The sequence below is a fragment of the Struthio camelus genome, chromosome 2 (assembly GCF_040807025.1).
Source record: "Struthio camelus isolate bStrCam1 chromosome 2, bStrCam1.hap1, whole genome shotgun sequence".
Taxonomy (NCBI): domain Eukaryota; kingdom Metazoa; phylum Chordata; class Aves; order Struthioniformes; family Struthionidae; genus Struthio; species Struthio camelus.
This window is the reverse complement of record NC_090943.1, coordinates 86,011,002-86,031,327: the sequence shown is the minus strand read 5'-3', so window position 1 is coordinate 86,031,327 and position 20,326 is coordinate 86,011,002. Positions and strand designations below refer to the sequence as shown.

At 38.6% G+C, this 20,326-nt stretch overlaps 1 protein-coding gene across 2 annotated transcripts in view; it reads left to right on the top strand.

Annotated features, from left to right (window-relative positions):
* The first annotated feature begins 288 nt into the window (after window positions 1-288).
* The window catches only part of CDH18 (cadherin 18), a 562,593-nt gene continuing 542,555 nt past the window's right edge, over window positions 289-20,326 (top strand). For both annotated transcript variants that reach the window (XM_068931463.1, XM_068931461.1), the window contains exon 1: window positions 289-637. The gene's annotated coding sequence lies outside the window, so the exon portion shown is untranslated. The remainder of the gene's footprint in view (window positions 638-20,326) is intronic.

Genomic DNA, 20,326 nt, shown 5'->3' with positions numbered 1-20,326 from the left:
GAATGCCACTGCAGTACAGTGTGCATGTTTATGTAACTCATATGAAAAAACACAGAGACAAAGATAGCTTTTAACCCGGACTTTCCTAAATAATCTCTCTTTAAGGGAGGTAAAGCAATGAAAAATACTTGGTTAAACTGCTAGCCAAACTCTTATTGTTTGTACCACTCCTGGAAAAGACCCTGGGGAACCAGCAGTGAAATCTGTGCTATTGATTGGCTGGTTAAATAGAGGCCTATTAGATTCAGACAGGCTAGATTGATTATACAGCAGCAGAAGGAGCTCAGACTCAGAGCTGAGCAAACGTCAGGGTGAGAAAGAGAGCGAGCGAGACAGAGAAAGAGAGGCAGACTGTACATACTATAGCATCATTATGTGACTGCCTGTGCCTGATAACACTGATACCTAGTTCCTTCAGTGGACAACTTGCTGAGCTACCTTTTTTCATTTGCAAGAGAATGCCAGCCCTAATCCAGTGCAACTGATAACAGACTGGACCTTGGAATAGTTCATTTTACTTACAGTCTCATCCCTTAATATTCTGCATCTGACGAAGAGGCTTATTACAGAAGATAAAAATTCATCCTGTCCCCTCAGCCCACGTAGTACTGATGATATATACAGTTTGATCTTGCAGGTAAGATCTTTACTTTTCTCAGCAGCTTAAAAACAAAAATTCTTTTTGTACCTTGCATGTTTAATACAAGCTTTGACATTTGCGTATAGAATGCTTTTTCTGCACTTATATTTCTTTCATTCACCGACGACTACTTATCAAATATTACTTATGTCCAAAGGGGATTAAGAACAATATGTGGTTTGTGCATTATACTTATTATATTTAATCCTTCAACTACGTGGGAATGAAGTAGCCAGAAAAGACAATTTCAAACCACTACTATGATGTTTTTATGTAACGTGTCCCACACATTCTAAGCAGTCTGGAGTAATAACAGCATAGAAGCTCCCTCATGTTATCATTTCCTTCCTTTCCTTTCCCTGTTACTGTTCATGTTGTGAAGCCAGGTGAGGAGAACATTCCACTGGAGGATTCCTCAGTGCTTGTCAGCAGTTTAAAACAGTATCTGTCTTTTGACTGCAAGCTTACCTCTGCTGCACAAACATAACCTGCCTTAAATAATACGGCATTAGACTGCCATCTTATTATAGATACAGTAGTTATTGCTAACATTCTGCCTGCAAAGCAAAGATCAAGGCTTACGACCTGAAATGTGAATCCTAGGTTGTTCAGTAATTCTGTGCTGCCTGTTTGAAGCAGCAATCCCATGGGCTGATTGCTGGTTTTGGTGTGACATTGACACTACTGTCTCCCAACTGTCTACGCTCTACATAAACTTTTCAAATATCATTTCCTTTGGCTAGGCTGGAAATGGTTTTGCTGTCTCTGTGGAAAGTAAGATGTTAAAACAAAAATAAGACAGCTTTTGGCAACACAGCAAGTCAGGAAGCTGACTGACTTTGGGTTTGCAGGCTATTGGAGCATAAAGCTAAGACGACAGCAATGTGACTTCATTCATATCACAGTCCTTCCAACTGATCAGGTGCATCACCTTCCTCATCACTTTGTGCCTCCTGCCCCTAGAACCAAGCTGAAAGGTATTTGTTGTATGCCAGCTATTTTGATTATTACTTCTGAATGAAGCAGAGTCATCAATCTATTAACCCGAGCATTTAAGCAGGTGTTCACACAGCCAAGTATAACTTTCCAATGGGTTGTCCAACTAAGGAACGGGCAGTAACAGGTTATCACTGCTAAAACAGACACCTAATTGTAATCCATCTCATCCGATGGCAAACATATCACAAATACAGAAAAATCACTTTCTTCTCCTCCTCTACACAGATATTTTTTGTAAGTTTCTATAAAGCACTATTTTCAAATATTTAATGATGTCTGAAAATGCCAGGTGTGAAGTGGAGCTCCCCAAAATACCAAATTGATTATTTGTAATTTGTAAAAGACAGATTAAAAATGCTGTAGAACTTGGGCATTTTTTTAAAATGAACAATAACATGAAGGAAAAAGATCCCTAACTGACCACATAAAGTGTGCAGGGCTGAAGAGACATCTTACATAATTTTTCTTTTTAAAATCGCTCATGTATTGCAGGAATAAGGAAACAAGAAGAAAACTCACCAGCCAAGAACAAAGGCTTACTTAAAATTTAACATCTGTACTGCTTGCTTCCTTTGTATTTTCTCTGAGAATAATGTTGCATCTCTTTTTATGTTCATTTTTACATACATGATTGATGCATGTCAGTAATTGCAATGTTTCCTTCTGAAACTCCTTCCAGGAAGAAAATATTTGGGGGCATATTTTGCCACCTTAGCTTAAACTGAGTGGTTCTTTACTCCATAAGCAGTGCTATTAAAATTAATGAGTATACTGGCAAAGGTGAGAACTGGATATGCTGAGTGAGAACGTCAGAATCTGACCATAAATAGGAGAAAAAAACCTTTCAATTAACTGACCAAAAATTTAAACAATAAGACAAAGACCTGGCTACCAAAAGATTTAGAACTATCACATGTAGATAGAATTTTGAAAGGAGCTACGATAACTGGATGCCTAATTCACTCTGGCTCCTTACAAACTTAAGGCCCATCTCAAAATACTTCATATGCAGTTTTACTTGCCAAATAAAACAAACCTTTACCTATGTTCAAAGGCCTTCTTATAGCTCTTACACATATTTCTCTTCCTCTTCTCTCTGTGCAAAAAGCTTTGTTTACTGTACCTGTGCTCCTTAAATATACAGTCTTAAGAAATCACAGCATTTTAGGATTCAAATTACAGAATTAGTATGATTTTATTTGCACAAAGACAGTGATACAATTCCCTCCATCAGTATTTGTTAGTATTCAGACTACATCCTTACTATGAAATTACAAATAATGCAGAAGGTTTTTATTTTTGCAAAAGAAGTATTCCATTTGCATGACCTCTTTTTAAACATAAAAGTGAATCGAAAGCCCAAACATCAGTCAAGGTCGTACTAATGAAATGCGTTAATGGTTTCTGCACTAAAGATTTATGGCCTAAGTATTTTCTTTTGTCAGTTTCAGGTAAAAATAACTGAAATAACCTTTTAAACTCTTTCTGTTTTCAGTTTATGTACCATAAACCATCCATTTCCTTTTAAGCCTAGAATACTGTTAATCTTGACATTTCACAACAGTGTGAACTCTGATTCATTTGTATCACCTGTTTCTCAAAATGACTAATTTGGCATTCTGGAAACTAACTTAGCTTTGCTTTCCAGCTTGAACTCAGGGAAAGTGAAGTTTCTTTTTATTTTCCTAGGTAACTTGAAGCCATTAGGGGGCTCTTTCTTCCTATGGTATCACACAGCAAGCTGCATTAGACAGATGTATTTGCTTACTAGTCTTCTTACCAAAAAAAGTTCCGTTGGAATTAATTTGTTCTGAGTGTAGATCATTTTAATAATACAGAGCAACTGAAGATTTTTTTTGAATGCTGATAACTAAAAGAGATCTTAGACTGCCATTTAGTTAGACAGTTAGGTTTTGAAGTTCTCTTTTGAGTCCTGTAAGGCAGAGGAACAGAATACATCCAGCAAGAATACACGGAAGGCTTCGAAGGAACGTGTGGGGTTTTTAAGTCAAGCCATCATTCTGATCAGACTGGATATGAAGCACCACTAATGTCCATAATGAATACGCCTGCAACAAAGACCAACGCTGCATCATGAAATAAAATTATCTGCTGAGTATTGTCACATTGTACTGATAGGAATCTGAAGTGTGTACAACCAACATACCCTTCACTTATGCAGCCTTCTTTCAGAGGGGCAGACTAAATAACAAGCAGTTTTGGATGAATCTTCCTTGTCTGAAAAGGAAGAGAAGATAGCTTCAATTTCATAAGCATTTAGTAGTCGCACCAAAGTTACTGTGGACAAAATTCTAATATCCTTTGCTATGCCCATTCTGTCTTTAGCAGGTCCTCTGATTTCATTGCAGCACTATGCTATTCCTTGAAAGTAAAGCAATGTCCTTGAAATTACTTGCAAAATTGGTCCTTTGTGCTATCTTTTGTGGGAGATGGAAATAATTTCTGAGTATCTGAACGTGAATTAAAATGTAATAGGTTGGCCTAAAAAACAACAAAGTAGCTGCAAGCGCTTCCCATCTCAGCTCAAGTCATCTTTCACGGAGCTGCACACAATGTATTTCACTGCAAATTCAGTCACTCCATAGAAGAAGTGATTGTTCCTTACCCTTTGAAATGCTTAACCCAGTGCAGTATCAGACACACAGTTTTGAGAGCTGAACAGCACAGAGGAGTCGAAAAAATACATTCATAAACCTCAGAGCCAAACAATCTTTGTACTTAGGTGACAAGAAAACGTATTTCCACTTAAAATAATGATATATATGTGAACAATTTTTAAAAATTCATGGCTGTAATGAAATGCATTTTAAACTCATTATTAAGCTATCTTCTGTTAAAACTGAGAAATAGAACATCATAGTATGTTCAAAGAATGCTGAACGGTGTCACGCTGGGAGAAACACAGATGTCAAAACATGTGTGAAATAGCTGCCTGCCTGTTCTAGTCTGGAAAAATTTTCTTATCCGTGCTAACTTTGAAGTAGAATATTCCATGTTGGTGGATGATTTTCCCTTTTCTTACCCACCTTGTTACCTTCCAAATCTTGTGAGCTTGCAGATAGATATCTTGATATTACCACTAGTGCATTCAAAAGAAGAGCTCATTTGTTTAAAGAATCACGTACACTGAACAGGAACGACTCAAGGTGACTTTTATTACTATTACTACTACTACAGAGTGAGATATTTCCACTCTAGTCCTGCTTAGTAACACCTTGCTCCGCTGAAGACAAAATTGTCAGTGAAGTACTCACAGAGTACAGCACGAAACAACATGAGACATGAAGGCAGTCAGAGTAATAGACAACTTACCAAACACTACCTTAAGCTTAACTTAAGGATCCTAATGTCCTTCATGGTGTTTTACATACATGTAAATAGGAAGAGCACCTGTCCAGCCGGAAAACTTGAAGAAAAAAATCTAAAAAATGATGTCCTTGCTAGGTTTTACTATAAATCTGTATAATAATTCATTTTATGCACACATTTCTAGCAACTATTTCGTGACGTGCAAGGGAAGAGCTGTATTCTGCTAAATAACCCCTAGAAATTCCAACTAGGATCTGGAAGACATTGTGCCAACTGCTGCATAGAGAAGCAAAGAGCAAATTCACGCAATATAATCAGAACTGTCAAAACCTGGAATAAATTATTATTTCTGAGATCTATAACTGAAGGTTCAGATTCATGGCAGATGATCTCTTGTAACCGCATTATTAGTCCACAGCAAATATAGTATCATATCAGTTAGCTTACCTTAAGTGGAAGAGGACTTTTTCATTGCTAAAAGAAGGCTAAAGTTAACTGTGACCATTCAAAGTAAATTAACAGCGTGTACATGGACAGCCACCACAGCTCAGCTGAGACATAATTATTAGTTATCCTGACTTTGTTTAAGCCCCAAAGCAGATTAAATGAATTACCACAAGATGACAGGAGGTCTGTGGCAGAATCGAGAAACAGAGACAACTTCTTGGTTGGAGTCAAGCGCCATAGCTAGAAGACTGTTGCCTCCTCTAACAAACACAATATAATTGTATGCTCTGCTTCCTTGAAATCAATGAAATTTCATTAAAGGAAACAAATTAAACTCATTTAGAAATCTTGCCACAAAGCTTCTGCAATGTTTCCCTCCAGAGGTGACTCTAACTTACTAGTTGGTGAATTGATCCCTTATCTACACACACTATGCAAAGCATCTTGCAATACTTTTGAAAGAAAGTGTTGTATACATGCAAGGCATTATCGTGGCAAACAGAAGTCACTCAAACTTCAGCTAATGAAACCTGCAGCAGTCTAGGATGCCCTACTAAACGTGAATAAATCACTTGTCCCGGATGAATTTTTAAAGATTGATAAAAACAATTCTTCAGGCATGTCTCCAAATAAACATGTGCAAATACTTTAAAAGAACTTTTTTCCTGTTTCATGCTTTCCAAAAAATCTACATAGGGAATCATTCATATATCTAGATATTAGAAGTGGATAAGAACTTTATAAAAGCAATTCACATATGCATTACAAAGACATTTTAAAGATGAATACTAACAGCATAGATTAAGATATGAATCATAATATTCATAAAAAGCGAGAGCTCTTGCTATAATTATCTTACTGAAAAAAAAAATAGTAAAATATAGAAGATAGGGCTCTGAACTCCTGTCTACGTGGTATTAGCCATTTAACTAGAATTGAAAAAAAAAAACAGGCTACAGTTTCTTTATACATGTATACAATCCCAGGTTTAAACCTGAAAATATATACACACACACACACACACAACGGATGTGCATATGTGTGTGTATATATATATAAAATAAATTAACTTATCCTTATTGTCTACATTCTACACAAATATACGTACACTCACTACAGTGAATGTGCAATTTCTACCAATATCGTAAGTTTGCAAAATCATAGTAAAATAGGAAACCTGTAGTCAGATAAATGAATTGACTTTGTAGCCACGTAGAACCCACTCGTTCTCTATGTTGTGTAGAAGAAAAGGGTTTATCACTTGCTATTTGAGGCCATTTGAGGATACAAGTTATCAAAAAGTTGACACCAATATATGCACGTTATCAGATGTGACAATAAAACATTATTACTCTCCCCAATACAGAAAGCTTTTGGTTAACATCATCTGCTTTAATGTGGCAAAACCAAAAAGGCTTTGCTGTGTATCATGCAACAAAACACCACTGAAACATGCAGTACACTTTGAAGAAAGGCTTTTAAAACTTTTGATTTTACTTTCATTTCAAAACCTTTAGAACTGAGCCAAAAATGCTCTTAATCTGCAAAAACATCGATTATGTTTGGTGCTGGACATTATGCCTGGACATATCTTTCTCTGGATAAGAATTAATGACACAGGTTACTTGCCTACAGCAGCAACAGAGCCATGGTAATTTCTTAATTATATGTACATCTTCCTGCTTTTCTCCAGAATTCTCTCCGAGTGGTTTAGGAGATGGGATTCTGAAGTCTGTCCATCCCTGTCCCCCATCCTGTCCCCCCAAATTATCAGAGATTCTTGGTATAAATAATTTTAACTTTACCTTTGGGCCAGGTGTCTAAGGTGGGACCAATTAACTGTCAAAAACATATTACAATAAAAATTTTCCTGTTTCACATAGTGAAACAATAGGTTTGTTCTTAAAACTGCAGAGTAATAGCAATAACAGCTCTTTGAGGCCCAGCAAACTGAACAATGAGGTTATGATCACTTTGAAGCCCACAGAACTTATATATGCCAGAAGAGAAAAAAAAAAACAATGAATTACCTTGCTTTTACATTGCTACATAAATCTGTTCTTCACAGAGGTAAAGAGACTCTTCTTTGAGTTTTAAAAACTACTGAACTATAGTTCTTCTCAATTCTACTGCAACAAACTTTACCAATACATATGCAGGGCCAGTTCTGAAATCATTATCCTAACTGTGAACCAAAAATAAGAACAAACTCATTGGCTCCTACAGAAGCACAGCAGCACGTAACTGAAGTGGAAGTGAATGAAGATTATTGTTCTTTTATATCATCTGACACATTTGCACTTGGTGCATTTTCTTGTGTCAGATTAAAGAACGTGTGTTCTTCATGTTTTTATGTCTTGTCATTTATAACAGGCCATACATACACAATATTGTACGGGAAGTTAGCATTTGAAGTTATCTTCTTACCCGAGATCACAAGTTAACATTTTACAGGGAAGTGTTCTCTTTTCAAGATCCCAGTCCTATTTTGCCACACAGTAAGTTTGGAGTAGCTTCGGGTAAGCTTGGATGATGTTCTAAGGCACCCAATTTTGGATATTTGCCCACTAATACTACGCACTGTTGTACATCAAGCGTTTCTTTCATGATTTTCGAACAACATCCTGTGGTGAAGTATATAATTAAATCAGCAAAATCACAGCAATGCAATTAGCGTGTACTCTTTCCTACTGTATGAGCGGCCAGAAATATAGTTTTGATGAAGCTGCTTATCCCTAGCATAGCCAAAAAGTTCTAGAGCGTCCATTAAAACAGAAAAATCCTCTCTGGGTTGCACTGCTAGGTTTCCCAGCCTCTCCAAGCAGGGTCTGTAGTGCAGACTTTACTTCAAATGCTAGAGAGACTGCTCTGCGGATAAACATGTTTCTTCTGCTTTGGAGATCCACCTACTCTTTGATTGTCACAAAGCATCTAAGACCTTGGACAAGTACTTACCACTTAACTGACTTGACTAACTTCCAGATGTATGGGGCCACAAAGATGACTTCAGTGAAGTGCTGCAAGGATACAACTAGGGGATCCTGATACATGTTATTTTCATGCTAGTGAGGAAATTTGACCAAACCAAAGCTGTATCTTAGTCTAAGAGGAGGCAGTAAAATATCTTCACTTTTCTTGGCAGTAATCAGACAAAAACTTTTTTCTGTATAGCATGTAGCCTTCCTCCCACTCTAGCTTACCTGCTTTTTTCACTCTCTTCTCTTTTTGACAGTCAGAGGAGAGGGGTTGTTCAGCTTGTGAGCTGTCTGATTTTTCAACTGTATTCCTTTTTGATTCTAATGTCCTGTTGACTTATCAGGATTTAAGATAAATGTTTGGATTTATCCAGGTATGCAGTCCTACTCTGCCTGAAAAATATGTCTTAAAAGAATGTGAAGCCTCTGAACACGTGGCTTGCTTGAGCAAGCACTCCCAAATATCCTGGAGGTCTAAAAAAGCAAAAGTCTGGGAAAGGCTGTGGGGCATCCAGAAGTTTCTGACAAGGCCATTAACTGACGTAACTTTGCTTTCATTGTGCAAATGGCCTGGCCAAGCGCTGCAAACTCAACGTGCCTGGTACTCGACAAACTTCTGGTGAGAATACTCAGGCCATCTATTCATACAGATCCGATGCATTCTACACAAGTTGATCTTCATGCATTCCTGAATGGGAGTACATAAATCCTAGCCAGGGAGTTAGAAGAATCCTCCATGAGATTTCATTTTCTAATGAATTTCTGATGCTTTGATATCCAAGCAACTGGTACATCCCTGGATTAATTGCTAATGGACCTTAAGAATTAAATCAAATGACACTAAGCAGAAGGAAAACAGTTGAGTACATATCTTACCTACCTATATTAAATATCAATAAAACACATGGAAGAGAGAATTATTAAGCCCTTAGTCTGATAATTATATAATCCTCTTAGGTATCTCATATTAATTGTTACCATTGTGTTGCTTTAATAAAATATATATGTGTGTATATATATATATAGTGTGTGTGTGTGTGTGTATATATATATATATATATATATATATAAAACCCATGAACATCATCTAGAAACTTCCATCTAGTTTTGTTATTAAATGTTTTTTGCAAAAATTTTGGAGAAGTCAAAACACAGAAATTGCTATTAGTTTGTAAGGAGATACACACAAGTATGTGTGTATGAAAAGCGAACATTAAGACTGACGGATGTCAGGATTAGGCTATCCACAAACTTTTATCATGCAAAATAGTTTATCCATCTTTTCACTGGGGAGAGGTACCTTTCATTACTTCATATTTACCTTGGCATAAGAGTATGCATATAGGTAGTTACCAAGAAATAAATGACATTGTAAATCCACATTCTGCTTTACCTTTAGGTATTTTCTTTGAATATGTCATGTTTTAGTGTTCTCAAGAGGTGTTACTGAATGCTTCAGCCACGAAAATTTTCCACTCAGTAATTCAAAGTCCACTCTAACTGGCTATACAAATTCAGGGAACATGACTGCCAAGTGTGATGTGAATAGCTACTTCCCTCACTATTCGTCATCTTTGCTTTCATAAGACATCTTGAGAAGTGTTAGATCTTCACTAATATGCAAGAGGAATGCTGTACTACATGTGAAAGTATAACATGTTGTAAATATGTATGCATCTGAAGGAAGAAACCAAGAGTAAAAACAACACTGAAGAAGTGAAAAAGAGTTTGTCATGAATTACCTCAAACAGAACATCAGTCATTTCAGTCTACATGAGATTTGGATCTCTGATGGATCAACCATACTTCTTTCCTGCTATGTAACATGCAGTACTTATTAAGAAACTAGCCATTCATCTTACGCTATGTTGGAAGACTAACATTTTTGCTGAAAGGCAAATGTCGTTTTCTTGGATGGTGCAACTCCAAATCATCTTGAAGCCTTCTCTGCAAGATCCTTATTTTGAAATACAATCTTTTTCACAAATTACTTGCACCCAAGGCTGGAGAACTACTAGTGTCCTGGCACAGTTTCTCTTTAGTTTCTTATTTTTTTAATTTGTTCTCTCAAAGTTTATACTGATTTTCTCACTTTTTCTTGGGGGGGGGGGGTGTCTTTTTTTTTTCCTGGAAGGGGTGGGCCATGGACCATTCCTATAAGTAGCAAAATAAACTTCTGTTTTTCATAGGCAAACTGCTGAAGGTTGATTTTTTTTTTTCCTTTAATATGAGTCTCAAGCCACTGAGGTACTCTATAAATTGATGAGATAAATATTACATGTGGACAGGAAATGCTGCAATCTGTTTATCTTCTCTCTCTTTTTTTTTTTTTTTTCTCCTGTTTTATAATGGGCATTTACTTTAGTTATAATTTGTTCAATTTCAGTACCTTCTGCAAATCTTGAACTTAGATATTGAATCTAATTAGGTCATATTTTACAGCGTTTTCATTGTAGACGACGCTTTAACTATTCCAGATTTAGCTGCAGTTCTGTGGTTTCTCAATACATAAATATGTCAACTATGAAAATTCAACACTAACATAAGGCGCCCTACTGCCAGCAAGAACAGCATGTGTCTGAAAATACAGCATGTAAAATCTTACAGACTTTAAAGGTGAATCTTTAGAAAAATCTATGTTCAAAATTGCAATATAGTGGCAAAACTGAAAAACTTTATAATATTTACTTAAAAAAAAAAAAAAACAAAAAAACCATTTTTATACTTGGTTCAGTAAATGACTTGTGTTTATTACCAGTCTACTAATGTAAGAGATGTAGCGCTCTGGTAAGATTTTTTTCTTACTTATCAGGGTCAGCTCTCTCCTTGGGGATAGTGAGGTCCTGCCCACTACAACTTTATAAAGCTCACTTAAATCTTTTGTAGTCATTCTGTCTTAACACTGGCATGTGTTAAGACACGTGTCATGGAGTTTTAAGAAGAGAACACTGTACAAAAAAAGAACAGTGCAGGTTCATTTTTCCACACTGGGCAAGAAAAAAATCCAGCCGTTCCCTGATAAAGGGCCCTCTAAGTTTCCTGCACACACCCCTTGTCACGCTTAGCCGAAATTGCCATTGTTTCGTCTCTGTAAGCTTGGGGGTAGTCGGCAAATGCTACCACACAGATGCATTTTCATACTCTTCAGAAACACATGGCAGGACACGGAGGGGATGATTGAGATATAGACCCAGGAATTATATTTCTTAGTTTACTTTTGGAACCATAACACAAAGTAGATGAACATGTACTGACATGCTCTTGCCTTAGTAATATTATCTTGATAGTAAAGAAGCTATGCAGTTGCTGTTTGGGAGGATATTCTTTTAAATCTCTGTTAGATTTGATATGCATGTGTACACATAACTAAGTCTACTAGAAAATTTCCTCAAGATCCCCAGCAGTTTAAAAGCACTAGACCCACCAATGCTACTTATATTTCACATAAAATGCAGTGTAATCTGAGAATTTCAAATTTTCTCCCACACTCCTACAAACATTCACTTAGCTTAAGTCATTGACTCTAACGCGCAAGCCTACTTCTTTTGAGAACAGACCCTAAACATCACCTACCCCAACGTTCTCATTCTACAGCAACGTGAACCAGGATGATTATTTCCCCTGAGCCAGCACAACTGCTCTGGCATAAAAGAGCCTATAAATTTTCATAGATGTACCATAAATCAGAGGGTGCACTCTTACCATAACTTCTATGACTTCATTATATTTATTCCATTATACTTTTAAGTAGTAAAGCCATCAGTAGTCTCTCTTAAGTACACATCTGTACACTCCACTGAGTTATCTTCAGCGTCTTTTTTCATCTGCCCCATAAATAAGGGGTGCTGCTCCTTTTGCCTGTTAGATTGATCATCAGCTAGCAACACAAGCCTTCACAGTAGCCTTCTGCAAACTGGCTTCAGATTGCCTACATTCCCTACTCGATGCTGTAGGCAAAGTCTGTGCTAAATTAAGACTGTTGCAACTATTAAAGTGTAATACAAACATAGCACACAGTATTATTATTTACAATGTTAGGTCCTTTACATACGTTCTGAGAAATGTTCAACAGATTAGAAGTATCTTCAGAAAAAGTGAGAATGAGTTCCTTGTTTAGAAAAAATGGAAGGCAAGATGTAGTGAAAGTCCTGATTCTTGCTACTTTGCTTGATCCTACAGTCCTTACTCCAACAATGCATCTGTTCTATTGCACGAACCAGACACACAGGACTGTTTATAAGGACCAAGAAAATAAAACACTGGCTTTATATCCATGAGATATCTTTGGATCTCCCTGATCTCCTATTGGATTATATGGGTTCCCTTGATTGCCGTGAGTTTGTCCGGCCAACTCTGTCAGTCCCTGCTGCACGTTCTCTGAATCTTTTCTTTGAGGACTCCAGTATCAGTGCCTCACATGTGTCACTTATCTGTATGTCACTTCTTGGCAATCAATATATTTTTGAAACTCACTATGAGAAAAGCGTCATGACTGTAGTGCTTAGATATACAGTAATTTAAAGTTAGCTATATTTAGTATCCCTCTGACAAAGCAAGTTTCTGAAAGGGGACAATATTATTTACTATTCACTTTAAGATTAATTTGTCTACTTACACCTAAACACACTGAAGATTCAGACAGAAATTTCTTCCCTGTAGATCACAGTGAGATCAATATGCAAGTATCAGTATGCCTTCCAGTCACTGACACAGGGAAGAGGAGAGATGGGAATCCCCTGTATGCAAACTGAGTAACCAGCTAGACAGTTTAATTATTTTCATCTTGTTTCCAAGTGCGAATTTTAGAAGTGTCCTGATAGGATTTTTCATGGGCTGGTAGAGAATGAATGGTTCTTTTTCATTCTTCATTGCCAATCCCTCTTTTTCTTCCCTTTTCCTCAGTAATAGGTCATTCTAGATTAGCAAAGTAATTGAGTAAGTAATTCAGTAACGTAACTGAGACATAGGAGGACCAGGCATCAACCTTTTATCTCAGTGGATTTCGACTTGCCAGGTTTCCCTTATTCAAGAGAATACCCTAACCACTGATCTACTTTAGGCAAGTTACTCCTTTTTCCTTTGTGAAAAATTCCAAATCCTAACTTACCTCAATTTCTATCAAAATTAGGAGCAAATATAAACATTAATAGTCTCTTCTCTGAAGGGCAGGCTTTCATTCTCTCTCATGTTAACTTCTGCTTGATTATTGTGGCTGGGCATGCAAATCAGTATGAAATAAAATTTCTTATATAAAAAGTACTGTCAACTCGAAATAGGCAAAAAAACCTAAGATGATCCTCCAAACTACCATTTTTTCCTTAGAAAACAAACACTATTTTTTTCAAATTGAGGTGTCAGGGCCCTGACTGCACTAATAGGCCTTAATGGCTCTGACTAGCCTCACCCGGGCTCTCCTCTCACACCCATAGCCTCAGAAGACTCAAGTCCAGATCTTCATTCTGGGCCTGAGGTCTGCTGGAGGGGTACTGGTCTCCAGCTATGCTTGTTTCTGGCTGTAAGACCTGGTTAATCCAGGGCTGCAGACTGACTTCCTAGCTTCAAGTCTGCCAGGCAATTACTGGACTGACTTCTGAGCTTGCCCTCAGGCCTGCCTCATCACCACAAACTTGCGTGGCCGTCTGGACTGTTGACTGAACCTGACCATGATCTCTGGGCCTGCCTTGCCTGGATACTGAAGGACTAGGTCCTAGCTGATGAGGCCCGTTACTGTACTCAGCTCCCTGTTCCCTCACGGAGCAGCTGGCCCTCATGACTTCCTTTCATCAGGATTTTTACTTGACTCCTGGCCAAGTTTTTAAAGTGCCCTTGAGCTATACCTTCTAGCTCTTCTAGCAGCACAGACAGAGGTTTCCCATGTAATCACTTTTTATCAGAAACTGCAGGATTAAGTAAAATATCAAGTATTTGAGAGATTTGTAAAAATATGGCAAGAATCCTCACTGCGCATAAACTGTAACGTGAAAGAGAAAACTCTAAAAGCTGGATATGCTTGACTGAAAGAAAGAAAAAGCTTAATGAAAAGTCTAGAGACATGAATCTATAAGAAACAGAAACAAAGTTGAGTTTTAAGATGTTCAAATGCTAAATGCTTAGCATAATATTTTAGTTGCTTATGTAACTTCATCAAAGGTTAATTTGAGCATAATTCTATCCAAACTGAATACAGTTTTATCCTTTAATACACCAAATTGATGAAATCTTTTTGAAGTAATACGAGAGGAAAGTGCTAGATAATATCATCAATTTCCGTGCTTCTTCAACAACAGTAAATCCACCAGGCTTTCCAAAATGAAGTGAAAGTAACGGGTTCTACCGTTTAACTTGAACCTACCATATTTCTGCCTTTTTCTCCTCTTTCCTCATCACAAGGAGAACCGTCCTAGAGGTGCTAGTCCTTTGGAGCATAACAATAAATCCGATTCTTGCAGATACAGTTCACAAGATCTTAAGTGCCGTGGAACCCTGTCCAAAACGAGGAAGTGTTCTGCAACTTAAAAACCTTAAGAACGAGATCTGAAACAGGACAGTCATACAAATACAACTTTGTTTGCTAAATCCATGCTAATCGATATGGTGTGCGTTTCCAAACACATCTCTAGATTGACAAATTACTTGTAATGATGATAAAATATACAGAACATCTATCTGACCTCCGTATTTTTCAGACTGAATACTTTTCCTCTTGCCCCAGGAAAAGCCACGTGCAACTCCTATTTTATCTGGAGAGCAGAGAAGGAGGCTATCATGTTTTATAAACATTATACGTACAAAGATCTCCTATAACCTTTAATATACATGTCATCAAAGCTGCTGCACTTGTCTAATACAAATAAGGATTAAATCAGCCTTCTAATATTGTCAACGAAATAGTCTGTCTAAATTTGATACACTGGAGACGGGACATATGAAGATGAATACGCTCCTCTTCCACCATACAATATTTGTTTCTTAATTTTGTGACGTAAACGCCGAAAATTATTGTTAAAAAGAAATCACAGGCCACCTTGATTTGAAGTGAAATATGTTGCATAGCTCAGACGACGGCCTGGAACTTCTCTCCTTACTTTGCATGTTCTTTGAAAATTGGTGCTTTTCCTAGTTGTAAAATGAATGATTCGATGATAATACTACAGCCATCTAAGAATCTCTCTCTTAATGTACTCAGAGAAAATCTTTTAAAAGAATTCAACACAGTTTTCTACAGGGCCTTCATTTTAAAGGATCTGAAATCATTAATTTGCGGCAAAAAGTAAATCCATTTCCAATCCGCAGATGTTGCAATTAGGATATAAACATTACTTTAAGTGACTTTTACCTCTACAGCTGTATTGCTAGAGTGCAAAGCACTCCTGTTTCGTAGTTTGATTCACTGAACTTCGGATGTGGGTTCAATGACCCGTAATGCAACGATGATTTATATTCGGTGATAAGTAACGGAACAACCAATTTCCTTATGCATTATCTGGACTGAAAATCATATTAGACATGCCAGAACATAAACTCTGTGCCAGAACATAACCACATAAACTTGTTTATGCGTAAATACATATGGATATGTATACAGACATACACAGCTATACAATCTGTGTCCTTGTAACCACAATCCACAAGCTGCAGTTTTCAAACAGCAAAGTCCCAATGGTTGAGGACTTTCAAAAATAAAAATATGGCCACCTAAGAAACTGAAACGGAAACAAACTCTGCACAGTGGTAACCAACAGCATGCTTATTCAGTAGTAATATTTTGCTGTGAATGGCCCCCCCCCCCCTTACCTATATTTAGCATGTGTTGATTGTTTGGTTCACTGAAGTGTAGAATGATGAGCAGAGTCAGGGGTCAAAAGAGTAACTTGCAATGATCAGCTTTCTGGACAAAGTATGTGATGAACCAGTCTTTACTGTTTTCTTCTAACAGAGAAAAGCTGTTCTCTTGTTGAGGAGTTCTGGCTAAACAATGAGTAAACTTGCCCATCTCTCTAACTAACTTACATTACAGAAAAATGAGATGGTGCATTCAAAAAGTGGCATTACATTTGAGTGCAGTGTAACATCAACAAATATTTATTTTTAATATAAATGACTGATAGATATACTCATGATTGGCTTAACAGTACTAGAGATTAATGTTACCAGTAATTTTTAATGCTTACAAAACTACTATAATCTAGGTGTCTGAAGAACAGAGTGCAAAAGTTCATTTTTAGGGTGGCTTCAAGTCATTGAAAACAACTTCCCCTAAATGCAGTGAAAGTAATCTGCAAACTGATTTTTTCCATTTTGGTTACCCAAACGGAAATTGTTTCTTCCTCCCTCTACTGTACACTATGACATCAACGCTAACCGATATCGCCTTAAAGATTGCAATGGGCTAACGTACCAATAAGGTGGCAATGTACCTGCATCAATAAACGCAGCTGCACCTCCTGCCAAGCATGGCCATTGCGATGGTCACGCTGCTTTTACTCCAGCCGCCTCTAAAATAGAGTAAAGCTTCCCGTTAACGAACCAGCAACTCTGATACAACAACACTGACTCCGACTGAATTAATTTCTATTTCTATACACAGGATTTGCCTCTATCTTTTTGTATTGTAACACAGACGTATGCCAAGTTAGCATATCCTGCATTACGCTAAACAATCCAAGCTTGATGCTTTCATGTTTTCTAGAGTGAGGTTAAGGTAGAGAAGTGCAAAAGGAGCTGGCATAAAATCTGAATCTAACGTTTCACGCGTTCCCACCGAGCGCAACCACGTGTACCTTAACAAGCTTGTGAAGGACTAGGCTTTAAGGGTTTACAGGAGTACCGGAGCGAATCATTCCCTGCCAGGCCTGCGTCGAAAGTTTTGATGTCGAAATGCGCCAAAAACGCGCTCTGCGAGAGCTAGGAGGCGCCGCAGCCCCGGCAAAAGGCCGCTCCGCGAGCGGGGCGCGGGAGGGCGGGGGAGGGGAGGGGCAGGGCGGCAGGCCACGGAAGCTTCTGGAGCGTGGGCGGGGCGTCGGCGCGGGGAAGGCGCCTGCGCACGTGTGCGGCGGGGCGGGGAAAGCGGGGGGGGGCAGCGCCACGGGGTCGCAGAAGCTTCTGGAGCGTGGGAGGGGCCGGGAGCGACCAGGAGTGCGCCTGCGTACACGCGTGGCGGGGCGCTGGGGGCTGGGCGCTGGCGGTGACTGAAATGGCAGCCCGGGGGGGGGGGGGGGGGGGCGCAGCTGTTTGCGCTGTGCTGGTGGTGGTGGCCGCCGCCGGGGCTGGCGAGTTAGTTGAAGACAAGGACGTGTGCTGCAAGGAGCTGGGGTAAGGGCCGTGTGTTTCTGCTGCTTGTGCCTTCAGTTTAATTTAAACTCGTTGATGCCTAGGTTCCTTTTTCAGAAGATTGGGCAGGAGGAGCCTGTTTTCTTATTTGTGTGATTTGGACAAAAGTAAGAGCAAAGGCTTCAGGTGGTTTGATTTTCTGTTGTGGGTAAATAGCAGTAATTATAATGCTGTGTTAGCATGTCTGGTGAGAGGGGTAGTTGGGTACAGAAGGGGGTGACTTGCTGGTTGAGAGTAAGGCCTTTGTGGGGCCTGGGTGCTGTGCCTTAGAGGGAACTGGTCTGAAGCACTGCAGCCAAAATACACGTGGTAGAAAGCGATGGAGGAGTGACATGTGAGTTGCTAGGGCTGAATTTCTGTTAAATAAAAAGCAGAAAACTTAGTGTAGGAGAAAGGAAGGGGAGAAAATAGGGACAGACCCTTGAGGGTGGTGGGAAGTAAAGTGGATGTAATAGTGCTAGAGAACCAGACTTTTGGCATTAGAGTTGTGATTGACAGCAGTTTTTAGAGTAAAGTGGGATAACGTGAATCTGTAGTTCTAGATCTGAGTTATTTCTTGGATGTTCTTGAGTAAAGGGAAGCTTAAGGAACTAAAAAAGGATTCAGCTGTAAAGACTTGAGTGTGCTTTGTCTTTCCTCTCTCTAACCTCACCTTAAATCATACTTGATGAATTTTTACTATGCTACCTTTAAGCTAGTCTAATTTGAATAAAGAGGAAGGTGATTCTGACTTCTGGTGCTTTGTCTCCATTCAATGTGCAAATCCAGATGAAGCAAGACTGAGAGCTTTAGGGCGATGTGCAGCCAATATGTGTTTTAGGGACTGCTGTGCTGAGAATTAATTTGTTCAGGCTGCAGTGGGCTACAATGAGGCACCCATGAAGCCAGGATTTAGGAAGAGCTTTCTTGTCAGGGCTAAAATAGTACCCTTTCTAAAGCAGTATCTTGGGGGTATGAACAAGCTGTAATGTAGGGCATATGCAGACCTCCTTGAGGTTTGTAAGCTGCTCTATCTAAACTGTGAGGCCCGTAATGGAAGGATCTCTCCAGGTCACTATACAAAAGAAACAAGATTCATGTACTGTATTAGGGCTGCAGGCGAATAATGAGGCTGTTGACTACACATTGACCTGAGTTTAAACTGGCTAAACAGAGTATGAGAAACTGCTGGACAGGGTATAAGAAACTGCTTGATTTGACAGATAACAATATTTCTGTATTACGTGTGTCAAACCTGTTTTTGCTTTTAGGAGGATTGATGTGGAGTGTGTGCATTTTCCCTGGATAGCAAGGGCACATCTGAGACTAACAATTTAGGCATCCTGGTGTCAGCATGTCAGTGCTTGTTCCAAACCGAGGGCCCTGGCATCCTCCTAGTCATTTATTAACAACGGCAGTCTGTGTGGAAGATGTACTTGTCTATTTGTGTTCTTTCAGGCAGGAAGGGCTTAAGATTACCATAACATGTAAGTTGTTTCACCTTTTTGTATAGGGTTGATCGTAACCCTCTTGCATTCTAACTGTTGTAGTCAGTTCACATACATCTGTGGCTTAAGAATCAGATTGGCAGATGGAGGGAGTCCCTGGTCTTTTGCCCTATTTGATCTCTCTGTCCCATTGACAGCAGCTAGAGTAGGCCCTGAACAAGCTGTCATTACTCTTTGCTGCCTGACCTATTGTAGGCAAGTTCTATGGTACTTCATTAGCTGTCCATGATCTCTGTGTTTCAAAAGTCTTTGGTTATCCAAAATTACTTCTTTATTCAAGCTGTCAATCTGTTTGGAAAAAGTAGAGAAATGGGCCGTTTGTGAAATGATGATGATGTCTCCAGGGCTTAGGTTCATTTTAACAGGTTGGTTTTGTCCCACGTTTGTCTAAAATGTAATATCAGTCATACTGATACTCAAAACAGATGTTTTCTGTGGAGTTCCAGCTGGTCCAGGAAAGATGCTTCTGAATTAATGGACTCATAACTGATCCCATTTGAATTGCTATTGTGAAAATACTGTTTGCACAAGCAGAGGAGTGAAAACAACCCTCTGTAGCTGTGATGCCCAAGATTTAAGTTTAGTTGATTACTTAACTTCAATTAACTTAAAATATCTTTGCCTAATAACACCAAGTGGCAACAGCTTAGCCCTGGAACCCTTTCACATAAAGCCATTGGGGAAAAAAAAAAACCAAACCTAAATTAGACGTAAGCTTCCGCTGGTAGAACTACCAAATTCTGTATTCTATGTTAACAAGTTCATTTAGGTAGCAAGGGCTTAAAAGAACTGTAACAATGAAGTTGTTTCACCTTTGTGTGAGACTGACGATTAGTTTTCTTGCATGTTAACTGAATGCAGTGGTTGAAATGCATCTGTGGCTTAAGAACTAATCAAATTGGAAAAGTTCAGCTACAGCTAATTGTAAGTGGAATTCATAATTGTGAAGAATCTTTTAGTGGGGGGGAAAAGCGTTCTTGTCCTGTAACAGGAAAACTTTCCTTTTTCCTAAAGACTTATTGACTGTTCAGTAAAGCAATTTGAGCGTACTTTAAAGCGTATTACCATTCTTCTTGCTCTGTTTTTATTGAATCAACCACAAGTGCGTATAAGACTTA